Source organism: Cebus imitator, unplaced genomic scaffold (assembly GCF_001604975.1).
Source record: "Cebus imitator isolate Cc_AM_T3 unplaced genomic scaffold, Cebus_imitator-1.0 Scaffold368, whole genome shotgun sequence".
In the NCBI taxonomy this organism is placed as follows: Eukaryota; Metazoa; Chordata; class Mammalia; order Primates; family Cebidae; genus Cebus; species Cebus imitator.
Window position 1 is genome coordinate 273768 of NW_016107683.1, and position 12987 is coordinate 286754.

The 12987-nt window shown below is 36.1% G+C and overlaps 1 protein-coding gene across 2 annotated transcripts in view; it reads left to right on the forward strand.

Moving 5' to 3' along the window:
- Nucleotides 1-12987, forward strand: part of USP6NL (USP6 N-terminal like) — a 161143-nt gene that overhangs the window by 61843 nt on the left and 86313 nt on the right. The gene's annotated exons all lie outside the window — the stretch shown is intronic.

Below are 12987 nucleotides of genomic sequence, written 5' to 3' on the forward strand. Positions count from 1 at the left end.
AAAGGATTATGATTAACATTGTAGGACTTAGAGTAGTATCTGTTCACATTTTTGAGGCGTACACTTAAGGATGACTCACTATGCTGACTCACTTGTTTAAGTTCACTGTCATTCAAAAGCTCTTTCATTTCTGCTTTTCTTTTTCTGGTTTTTATTTTTCCCCCAATGAATAGAATTATTGTAAGTCTCACATTGCTGAATGTAACCTTTGTTTTTTTTTTTTTAATTGGTGTGTATATGCCATGCCTCTAAGCACATTCAAATCTTTTACTAAAGATGGCTGTCACTTTGTTGTTTAGTCTTGGCAGGAAGTATAGTATAGTGAGAGTTAGTAATCTTTAAGAGTAGTGAAACAGCAGACTGTCTTGTTAATAAGATGAATATCTAAATACTATATTATTTAGTTTGGTGGAAATATACACCTGTTATTTAGGTATGTACTGTGAATTTAGTTGTAACCTAGGCAACTGAAGCCTATTTTAGGAAGTATCATCAGGCCTAGTAACTATCTCTGCTTAACAAAACAGTTGAGCTGCTCCGGCTCTTTTAAAGAATAATTTGATACAAAATTACAGTGAAATAATTTGAATAGTCCTTAATATTTATGATAGGGTCTGACGACTAACTTAAGATCCTAGGTGAATAAACTTAAGTTGTAGAAAGTCAGTGAGCTTTGCTACGCTATGTAGATGTTTAACACATAGTTAAGTGAACAGGACTTGGAGTCAGAGAGGCCTGAGTTTGATCCGTGGCTCTGCCACTCAGTTGCCATGTGATCTTGCACCAACATTGATCTTCCTGAGTCTCAGTTTTCTCATCGCTATGATGGTGTCTATATCACTATGATTGTTATTAGGATTAAACTAGATAATTTTTGTTCATACGTTTAGTATTTCATTACGTTTATTGAGCCACCAAATAGGTGTCAGGCATTGTCCTAAGCACTGGTTACAGTGGTAAATAAAATGACATGGACTTATCTATGGGTCCAGTGGACCAAAATAAACAAGTAGACAAACATACATGTATTTTTTAGAAATCATATAAATGAAGTTCTACAGTATGAAGACTCTTGTGTTTGACTTTTATTTGCATTGTTGTGTGTTATTAGCATTGTTTTGGTGTTCCTTTTTGTTATTGAATGGTACTGCAAAGTATGAATTAACCAAAATTTACTTACCTTTTTACCAACTGATAGATATTTAGGTTGTTTCTAGTTTTTTGTAAATATGTTTTTGTTTCTTTTAGGTAAATACATAGGAGTGAGATTGCTGGTCAGTATGATGTAGTTTCATATTTAACTTTATAAGATACATGCTCTCTTTTCTAACATGGCTGTACCACTTTGCATTTTCATGCATGCTAGAGGCTCCATGTCCTTAGCAACACTTGATGTTTTCAGTATTTTTAACTTTGTCCCTAGCGGTACCTCAGTCGTGATATCTCATTGTGATTTTAATTTAAATTTCTCTAATTATTAGTGGTATTGGGCATCTTTTAGTGTATTTGTTGGCCATTCGTCTATCCATATATCTTTTGTGAAATGTCTATTCAAATCTCTTGCTCTCCCCCTTTTTTGAGACGGAGTCTTGCTCTTTTGCCCAGGTAGGAGTGCAATGGTGTGATGTCAGCTCACTGCAGGCTCCACCTCCTAGGTTCAAGCAGCTCTCCTGCCTCAGCCTCCCTGAGAAGCTAGGACTACAGATACGCACCACCACACCCGGCTAATTTTTGTGCTTTTAGTAGAGATGGGTTTTCACCACGTTGGCCAGGCTGATCTTGATCTCCTGGCCTCAGGTGATCTGCCCACCTTGGCCTCCCAATGTGCTGGGATTATAGGTGTGAGCCACAGCACCTGGCCTCTTTTGCCCATTCAAAAACAACAATAACAACAACAACAACAACAAACAACAGGCTGTTTGTCTTCTTCTTATTGGGTTGTAAGAATTCTTTAATCTGGATATAAGCCTCCTGTCTGATACAGAAAAACCTGCTTATATCCAGATTAAGAATTCTTACAACCCAATAAGAAGGTTTTTCTGCCAGTCTTGCCTTTTCATTTTCTTATTTATATCTCTTGAAGAGCAAGAGTTTTTAATTTTGATGAGCTCTATTTTTATCAACTTTTCTAGTTTGTGCTTATTTTTAGTTAAAACAAATGTTTGCTGGACCCAGTATTGTTGAGATTATCTCCTACATTTTCTTCTAAGTAGTTTTTGCACTTTCATATATGTTTGTGGTTTATTTCAATTTCTGAATAAATTTCTGTTCGGGTAAAGGCCAAAGTTTAGTTTTTCCTCCTTATAGATACCTGGTTATTTCAGCACTATTTGTTGAAAAGACTATCTTTTCCCTCTTCAGTTATGTTGGCACCTTTGAGCCTATGAAATCTTGCTATCATTTGTAACAGTTTTTTTTTTCAGCAAGAATCTAAGGCTGACAACAGAGCTTATTCAAATATAAATAAATCCATTTTATAATCTCACTGTTAAGTAGTATGTATTTTAGGAGGTTGTGGCAGAAATGGAGGGAACTGCTTTTCTGGGCTAATGCTAGTTAATAAGGAAGTACTTGTTGGTAAAGTAGAAGAGATGGTAACTTCCTAGAATTTCTACTTGTAAAGGAAGAAAATTTCCTACCCAGTTAGTGATGATTTACTTTAAGAAAATGAATTAGAAATATATTAAATCTGGTCTTGATTACATTCACAGACTAAAAGGAAAATTGGATCAAAAGAAGAAAAATTTTGTTATACTCATGAGAAAGAAAAGGTAAAGAGCTATACATAAAGTCACTGCTTAGGGTGCTCTTTGAGTTCACATTTAAAAAGAGTTTGAGTGAAAGGTGGGAGAAAAGGCTTATCACAAAAAAGGAATGAAAAAGAGTAGTAGATATTTAAATGTAGCATCAGGAAAAGTCAAGAGTGAAGAATGAATTGACATCTGAACAATGCCGAGTCTGATAAAACACCTGCAAAAGCATATTTTGGATACTACAGATCAGTAATAACCAGATAGGCCTGCTGTCTGGAACAGATCATATAATGTAAACATGATAAAGAAAGTATATATGTCCTGGACTCTTGCTTCCATCTGTTTTCGTTGTTACTGTTTTTTTTTTTTTTTAATAGTAGAATTATCTTTAAACAGAAAACAGAATGGACAGAAATGAGAGATCATTGAAGCCCAGGGTCGGTTAGGAGATAATAAACCATTTAAATTTAGGTCTTTAGGATTAGACGAGCTGTTGTCTTAGACTGTCTGTTTTGGAGTAATTTAATAGTCTTTTAAAGACAGTAAAACATGGAAAAGGTACCAGAAGACTAGACTCCTAAGAAAAGCATGGGTAGATGCTGGTACTAGGAACTGTTGAACTTCATGCTAATCCTAATCAGAATTCTAGCTTAGTTTTATTAAATCATGGTTTATGAATGGGTTTAAAAGAAAATAATGGTCTTTAGGGACTTTTCTGGGTATAATAAGAACACTAATACAACTTCCTTTTTTTGTTATTACTGAACAGGCAACCTAAATAAATGTTGGAGATATTTTTTTTTTTTTCCTTTTTTTTTTTGGGACAGAGTCTCACTGTGTCACCCACGCTGGAGTGCAGTGGCACAATCTTGGCTCACTGCAACCTCTGCCTCCCAGGTTCAAGCAATTCTCCCGTCTCAGCCTCCCAAGTAGCTGGGACTACAGGTGCCCACCACCACACCTGGCTAATTGTTTTCTTTGTATTTTTAGTAGAGACGGGGTTTCACTGTGTTGGCCAGGTTGGTCTTGAAGTCCTGACTTCATGATCCACCCGCCTCAGCCTCCCAAAGTGCTGTGATTACAGGCGTGCACCACCATGTCCGGCCCAGAGATAGGTTTTGTTTGGGTGTTAGAAAGATATTTATGTCTTCTATGATCTTACTATAGACTAGAAGAAGAAATGATGGCTGGGGGATATAGGTCATATATAGATTTTATGATTGATTGATAGACCATAGTTAAATTAATTTGTTGATGTTTATCAGAATGAAGGTCTTTGCTGGTGGGTCCTAGGATCTTAGCTATTCAGCAGTTTTTCAGTGGCTAGGGTGATAGTTTAGTTACAATTACTGGATTTATAAAGGAAAGGAGAAAGGTACAAAGTTGATAGAGATAGCTAAAGTAAGGGAAGAAAATGAAAAATGACAAAATAATAATAAAATGCTAAGTTCTGTATTGAGATTGAGAAAGCTTCTAAGAGAGATAGAAGAGATTTTAATTAAGTATATGTTAATATGAACCCATTAAATTGACTTAGCCAGAAAATAAAAGTGGATATTTGTTTGCAGATCAAAGGAGGTAATAGTGCTGCTGTTCTCCCACCAAATCTTTTCTGGGATATCATGTTGAATTTAGGGAGTCAAATTTCAAAGGAGACGTTAGTAAATGTCATGGGTTGGACAGTGTGAATACGTTAGAGATTTATATTTATATCCCTATCATGTGGAAAAGCCTAATTTTGTTTAGAACTAAAAGAAAGACATTTCTAATAATAATTAGAACACTGCAAGCTGGAATGAGCTGATTTGTGAGACTTTCATTTCTGGAAGCTTGAAGGAGAAATCAAGTGACCACTTATTAAGAGGTGTTATTGAGGGAACATCATCATTTGTAAGAGGCTGAGCTTTAAGTTTCCTTCCAATTTTTTAACTTTTTAAAAATTACTTTTTAATTTAAACCTTTGAAAAATCCAGTCAGTCTTGTCCTTAAGACTTTACTCATAACAAAAACCTTGTATTTATGTAGCACTTAAAAGTTTTAAAATGCTTTTATGAGCTTGATTAAGTGTGATCTTCACAAGAATTTTATGAGTTGGGCAGGAAATATTTTATAATTATCAGGCAGCTGTAGTGTAATGATTTTGAGTATGGGTTCTGGATCCCGACTATGTTCACATCCCGCCTCGCCGCCTCCTGTGAGACGTTTGGAAACTTCAGAGCGCCTCCCTTTCCTCATCTGTAATTTGGAAACAATGATAGTGACTGCACCATAGGGTTGTTTGAGTTTACATATGATAAAATGCTTGAGAAAGTACGCTTAGAACACTCCAGCCCACTTCAAACGGTGCCTGACTTAGTGGACACTGAGCACCTGTGAACTCATGTTCTTCATGTGTTGTCATCATTATTTTTCTCTTATAGATGATGAGACTGAAACTTGTGCAGGTTGTGACTTGTCCAAGTTTACATCAATAATAAGTGGTAGAGAAGTTAGTAGGAATTCTGTTGAATCAGACAAAAACAAAATGGAGTAAAGTTACTGGCATATGGAATAATTTTGTGAAACAGTATTGATTTGTTAAATGAATCCGTCAGATTATGAAATTATTGACCGTAGGTTTGGGGAAAGCGGAAGTTTGCATGTGTTTACAGATAGACACACATTCTAGACATAATTTGTTAGAAAAGTTCTTTCTAAAGCATATATCAATAAAGAAACTACATTTTCCAAAAGATTTTTAGTGCTTAGTTAGTGTTTAAAAGGAAGTATGCAATTTGGTTTGTTTGCATTACATCTACTTGCCAGGCAGTTTAAGCTTCTGATTTGTAGATGTCCTTAGAGTTCTAGAAGAACATAAAGCCAACTGAAGGCAAGTCCTATAAGAAAAATCCAAATTGGCTCTTGTTTATAACATTATAATAAACAAAGAATGGTTTTGCTGTAATTCTGTCCTACAGATAATCACCTTTTCTAAGTAAGTCATTAGCTGCTCTTTAGTTTTCTGTTTATGTTAGAAACAATTTGTAATTTACCTTTCTCTCACTGCTTCTATGGTCCTGTGGTAAACATATCTCCTGTGGTAAGGATTTAAAAATTCATTTTTAAGGTTATAAGCGTCTTGAAGGCATTTCTTGCCTTGATAAACCGTTTCTCAGTACTTAAAAAGAGCCTTGCACATAGAGAGTTTGTGAAATTGTGAAGCATTGATGTTTTTCCTGGAAGCAGATTGACACTATTAAAAATGATCAATTAAAGTAATTTACAGTTCACAAGGATAGTAGTGTAAGCTGTTTGTCAGTAAGTTTATTAAAGTCTTTTGTGTATGTTAATACACCAACCTTGAAAGTTATGTTCTTGAAAAGGACTATTGGCAAAACTATCGTCAGCAAGATCAGCGTCATATGCAAATGTAAGTTCACAGGAGAGGATACACTCTAAGAGGCTTTACAAGCATTTTTTTTTAACAAGCATTTTTAAAAACACAATACATGAAAGCTCTTCAAGACATTCATTTCAAAACAGTCCAGATTTGTTAGCAATAAAAAAATCTCATCTGGTACGTAAATTGATCAGGAAAGTTGTAGTGTGGTCTACTGAGGCAGATTCTCCTGTAAATTTTGTTACTTAACTTGTATTGTTAAGGTATTTGAGCCACTTCTGAAAAGCATAAAATGTAATGCTTTTAGCGTTTGTATTATCCTGTTTAAGTTTTGCAGCTCGCAGCGAAGTGCTGATCCTTTTACAGGGGACTGCGGAGGTAAAGGATATGCTTCTCTGGATGGGTCTTCTGTTCGCATGTGGAGAAGGTGGAACACAGCAGCTTCACCTTCTCTTTCCGCTCATCACCCCTGGCTGCATGTCCTGCTGGGGGAGAAAGTGTTAACTGGTTTTCTTTTGGCCAAAGGAGAAAATTATTAGCTCTTTAGATTTCTTTTCTTTCAGGGCAGTGAAGAAGCTAGAGGACATTCTCGCCAGAAAGGCTGAGGGGACCTTACCCCAAATCCTCCTGGGTGTCAGATCACTGGAGGCCAAGGGAGGGTGGGGCAGAGAAGGGAGGTTTGCCTGTGTGGGAGCTGTGTTGCAGTGGCTTTTTCCTTAGGAGGCATTTTTTTTTTTTTTTTTGCTAATGTTAATTATATTTACAATTGTTTAAAAATTTATGTTTGTATTCCGACAGGGTGGTATGTGTACATGACAAAAAGTTCAAGGTGTACTAAAGATGGTAGAGTGAAAATTAAGTGTCCTTTCTGTTTAGCCACCTAGGTTTAATCTCCCCAGGACAACCCCTGTTAACTGTGTGTAACTATTCTGAGCCTTGCCTTGCCTTGTATTGTTTTGTTTTGTTTTGGCTTACAGTGTATCTTGGAGATGAATTCAAATCAGTACATATAATTTTGCTTCATGATGTTTAATAACTGAATTGATGGACTTTTATATTGTTTTTGGTCTTTTATTGCTGCATTGTTAAGTCGGTCCTGCTTATCTACTTAGAAAATTTAGATTACTGTTATAAATGCATGCTGTATTTTCAGGTAGCTTACTGAATGACTTCACGACAAAAGCTTTCTAAAAAATATTTTTCACAGTGAGAAGGATGGCAGATCTTTCATGTAAAATGTTTTTATAGTCAATCTCCTTGGAGTGTGTTGATATTTTATGTGGAAATTGGCATAATTCTTCAAGGGCAGCACTGGGGAAGAGGCTCCCCTCCCCCACCCCATACTTGTAACTTGCTAATAGAATTTTACTCTTTGACTGCTGTGTAAAAAATTCATTTATGATCTGACTGAACATTGTGTTTAAGGTTTTGGTCAGGTGAATTGAGGGAGGGACGTTGGGTTGGGTTACCATAAAGAAACCTAAATATTTTTTGGGATCCCCAGATAAGTATGTTACTTGGAGCCCAAATAGCAGCTTTTTTCTCCTTTTTCTCATGGATCAGTTGTGTTTAAAGGATTGTTTCTTTTAATATCTGGAATGTGATTGTGCAGATGTCTCTGGAAATTTACATTCTACTGTTATTTTTCTCAAATATAGTCACTATTACGAAGGTAATATGTATGGTAGATTATATAGATGATTTTTAATATTGAAGAAATATGTATTTGGATGTGATTAGATTGGGTTTTAAAATTTGCTTTTTGAGCAAAATTTGCATGATTGAGGCTTACAGTAACCCTTATTTTGGCCATTCAAATATGAATGACCTTGGTAATAATGATTGAGTACCCAGATAATAATGATATGTTAGTAGAATCAACATATTAATTAAATTTTTACTAAGTTATTTAGCTTTCTTAATGACCTCAAACTAATTTCTAATTCATAAATACTTTTGTTGTTTTCCTATATATACTTCTGCTCCTGGGGTGGATTATTCAGTTGTCAGGGGTGAGTATTGTGAAAAAGGAGGTGAAGGAGACATGTTAGAAGTTTGGGGTCCTGTCTTTCCTACCCCACATTACTGTTGATGTAGCTGCTGTTGAAAGAGTTGTGCCTGTTGCTGGGGTCTCTGGCTTTTTATTGTGACATTGTAGCTTTCGCTTCTTGTCCACATGGTGAGTTTCTATCATGCTTTTGTTTTATTATTATTTTTTTGAGACAGAGTCTTATTCTGTTGTCTAGGCTAGAGTGCAGTGGCATGATCTTGGCTCTTTGCAACATCCGTCTTCCGAGCCCAGGCAATTCCGCCTCTGCCACCTGACTAGCTGGGACTACAGGCACCTATTACTACACCTGGCTAACTTTTGTATTTTAGTAGACATAGGCTTTCGCTATACTGGCCAGGCTGGTCTTGAACTCCTGGTCTTAGGTGATCCATCTGCCTCGGCCTTCCAAAGTGCTGGGATTACAGGCGTGAGCCACTGTGCCTGGCCTCTACCATGTTTTTAGGACCTGGATCAAATGTTGTCTTGTACATAAAACTTTTTCTGACTTTGCTTTTTTTTTCTATCAGCTTTCTTTGTAGCATTAAAAAAACACACATCTATTAAAGAGCATTTATCACATTATTTACAGTTGATTCTTTTTGCATCTCATTCCCTCAAGAATGTGATCTTTTTGAGAAACTGTTTTATCTGTATTGTATTAATGATAGCTAGGTACAGTGGCAGTAAATAGTGTTCAGTAGTTTTTGAATTAATGAATATTACAAAGTTTAATTCATCTCATTTCTCCAAGGAAAACGTGGTCTTTATATTCTTCATCTGATTGTCATTCACTTAATGATTGGCTACTAGGTATTCTAAGTGGAACTTTTAGGTATCCACAGAGATAGGACAGAATTATTTTGATTATGCTATATAACTTTCTTTAAAACTTGTCTTACAGCTTCCCATCTAAAATTATGCAAAACACTAAGGAGCAAGTTTTGCTTTCTAGTCACCATACTATGTTATGAAAAGAGTAAAATGTGTTTGGAAAATTAAAAAAAAAATTTTCCTAACTTATAGTGTCAATTTCATCTGTCTTTAATGCATTTCATTCCAGTGTTTTTTTCTGTCTGTGGCTTTTTTTAATATATAAAAAAAAATTAAAATCTTTATTATTATTATTATTACTTTTAATTTTAAAGTGCTGGCTCGGCCTGGGGTGGAGGGGCAGGAATCGAGTCCGAGGCCTTGGGCACTTGAGCACCAGGTGCTCACCAGCTGAACTAACCGGCTGCCCCTGACTGTGGCTTTTCTTGTTTAATTTTGTTTTGTTTTCCGCAGTAGGTGGATGATTTATTATTTGGTATTGGAGTAACTTTAGGCTTCAAATGGTGCAGTTCTGGTGCAATCCATTATTCAAGATCTGTGTGCATCTAGGGGTGTTGCTCTGTCTTACCGTAGTAAAACACTTCTTTGGCTTTCTATTGACTTGAAGGCATTTCCTTGCCTCTTGCCCCTATTTAATGCTAGAGGATCCTTGTTGACAGATTCTCTTAATAAACCTTTGCTCATTTGCTTGCCATTTTATTCATTCAAAGCCTTCTTGCGTGGTTCCAAGTACCACTTCTCTAACTTAAAAACTGTGATCTTTGCAGTTAACTTACCTATTTTCTCATTTGTTTAATGAGCAATAATGATACCTACCTCATAGTTTTGATGTAGGGAGACTAAATGAGATAATATACATAAAGCATTTAGATTGTACAGAATAAATGCTAGTTACTACTTATGAGTCAGGTTCTTAGTTGCTACTTAATTCATCTGGTCTCTTCATGAGTGACTACCATATATATATATATGTATATATATAAAATTATTGATGTTTGTTAAATAAATCTTACTTATTATATGTTACCCTAACATAACATTATTAGCACAATAACAGTAACAGAATGTAAGGAATATATATTATATTAAACATATACGCATATGAGATATGTGTATATAAGGCTGTTTAGAATTTGTGAGATGAATTGTGTGGAATGCAACTGTGTCTTGTGTGAATTCTGTGGTACTGTGCCCGGAGCTTAGGGCACTTTAAAAAAATGATTGAGTGACAGTTTTAATGTGATATGAACACTTTTATTTATTAAATTCCATTCAGTGTTACCAAATTGCTGGCTTTTGATGGCCTTATGGTCAAATTCGAACTCAAGGGCCATTCAGGGACCCATAATACTTACATAACTCAAAGGATGATAATACAGTTTTTCCTGTGGGCTTCTCAGTTGTTCTAGGCAATATCTCGCTCTTGTTTTTGAGTGTCATTTTAGGCACAGTTTGGCTTTTGCACATTATTTTTTATTTAAAGGTTAGAAACATTATCATTGGGTTGACTGTTACCACTGTCTGTGGAATTAGTTATTAACCATCAGAGTGGGCATTGTTTAAATTGTCTTCTTATATATGGTCTACAAGAATTTGCTGTAATTAGAGCATTTCCTGTTAGTATCTTTTGGGCCAAATTAGTGCATATAACTGCACATACTTGCAAAACTGAATGAGCTGGGAAAAAAATTCTGAAAGCTAAGTGAATGAAGTATATTCAATCGAGCCTTTTCCATAATCATGGAAGTTAATCATGAAGGCAGTTGCTTTAGTATCATTAAAAGCATAAAGTATATTAGTAAATTTCAGTATCATTTGGTGATTATTGTGTCAAACTTTTGCATGTTTCCTGATCATTTCCTTGTTTTATCCTAAAACACAACTGAAAACATAATATAGCAGGTCCAGTTGCTTGTGATTACAAAGAATATTTCATATAAATTGTTCTTGGGTTCTTCAAAACACCATTCATCTCTATTTTGCACAAATAATTGACAATTTCATGTAATGAGATTGGAAGGCTACTGGAATCCAGAATATACAGCTGTTGAGAATTCACAGGAATCAAATGGATTTGTTGCTATGCGAAGCAGTGTAAGGACTAGCAGAAGTGAGCAGAAATGTATTAAGATCATCCATTGATACTTATGCTTCAACAAAAGTGCTTGGTGATTAGAAATATGGCTTTGAAGTTGAAACTGGACAGCCTGGTTTTTAAGTCCTTCTCTGTCACTTACTTCCCATATGGCCTGAATTACTTAACCTTTCTACACCTTAGTCTCTGCATATGTAAATTGAGGATAGTCATGAAACTAACCTAGGCTGTTGTGAGGTTTAAGTGAGATTATGGATGTTAAATGCCCAGCACAGTGTCTGTCCCATAATAACCTCTCAATAAACAGTTTATAAAATATCCACAAGCAAGGAGTTGTTACAAACCAATCTTGTGTCATCTGTTAAAACAATCGTATTGCTGCAAAAGCAGCTAAAATATAATCTTTACTTTGTCAGCAACTGTAGGCGGGTTTAAGTGAGTAAAATGACTCATATGTTTGTCTTGGTTCTAAATATCTGTCGTTGGCAACTTTGTTATTCAACCCTGCCCCCAAATGTGGGATTGCACTCATATGCAACAGCTAGTAATTATGTCTCTCTTCAGTAGTAATGGTATTTAAAAATTGTTACATCACTTCATATCCTTTTAAGCTGTGAATCATCTTACACATAAATGTAGGACTTACTAGTCTGATTTGGGGGGTTCCAGGGAGTCACTAAGTGATACTGTTTCTTTTCCTTGAGAAGTAGGGCACAGGAGACTGCCAGATGGAGATCAAATTGTCTCCTCTGTTGGCTGATTAGAGGACATGACATCAGATCTGGAGTAAAAAGCACTTATTAGCCTGTTTGACTTAGACCTGCCCACTGGGTGACTGACACAGCCAACAACCCTGGGCCACTCCTAAGGGCAGGCACCTTCCTGCATGGAGAGCCCTTAGAGAAACCAGACCAGGGGACACTCAGGGATAGACGGATGTACCCAGGGATGGGCTGAGAGAGAGCAGGAGGTGAGCCTGTCTTGCCCAGGTGCTTCTTTCAGACCATTGACCCCACATGTCCTTCTGCTCCTTGGAGAGGAGAGTGTGAGAGTTCAGGAGTGCTGCCCTCACTGCATTTCCTCCATGTGACTTGAAGCATGATGGAAGCACACCCAGCCACATGAGCAGAGCCTTTCCATAAGGAAAGGGGGCCTGTGCAGCTCTGCAAGTAGAAGGAGAGATGAAGAGCAGAGAGAAGAGAGGGGCGGAGCACAACCACTGCAGACAGGTCGCTTGCCTTCATCTTCCCGGTGCCCCTACGTTATTTAAAATGCAGGTGAAGGACTTTTTGATAACTAGAAGTACAAATTTAGATAACTAGATTGTGACTTCTTATGTCTGAATTTTAGTCTTCATAAAAATTTAAATGCTATCTTGAAATAAAATACATTGAATAAATATATAAGAGAAAGCTAAGAATCTTCAGCAAAAGTATACTTTTTTGTAGTGAGGGTATTTATGGAAATTAGCTTGTGAGTCTGATTTTCAGCATTCACTGATACATTAATTTTTTTAATTGATTGGATAATTCACTTTAGTAGTTAATTTTTAGTAATTTTTTATGCTTTTCAAGAAATATTTAATGAGCATCTCCCATGGGCTAGGCACTGATAGATACTAGAGATATCAGGATGGATGAGAAACTGTCCTCTTTTCATGGAGATCAGAGTTCAGTAGAAGAGGCATGTAATACATATATTTAGTAAAGTATTACAGGTAACAGATGTGGAAATACAGTAGGTCAGAAGCAGCAGTGGCCAGTTCTGCCTTGCTGGCAATGGGCAGTGGTAAAGCGGAGCATATGCAAACAACCTACAATTCTATTTTTGATTTAATTTGAGAAAAAATTATCTTGGTTAGATTTACTTTTTTTTTTTT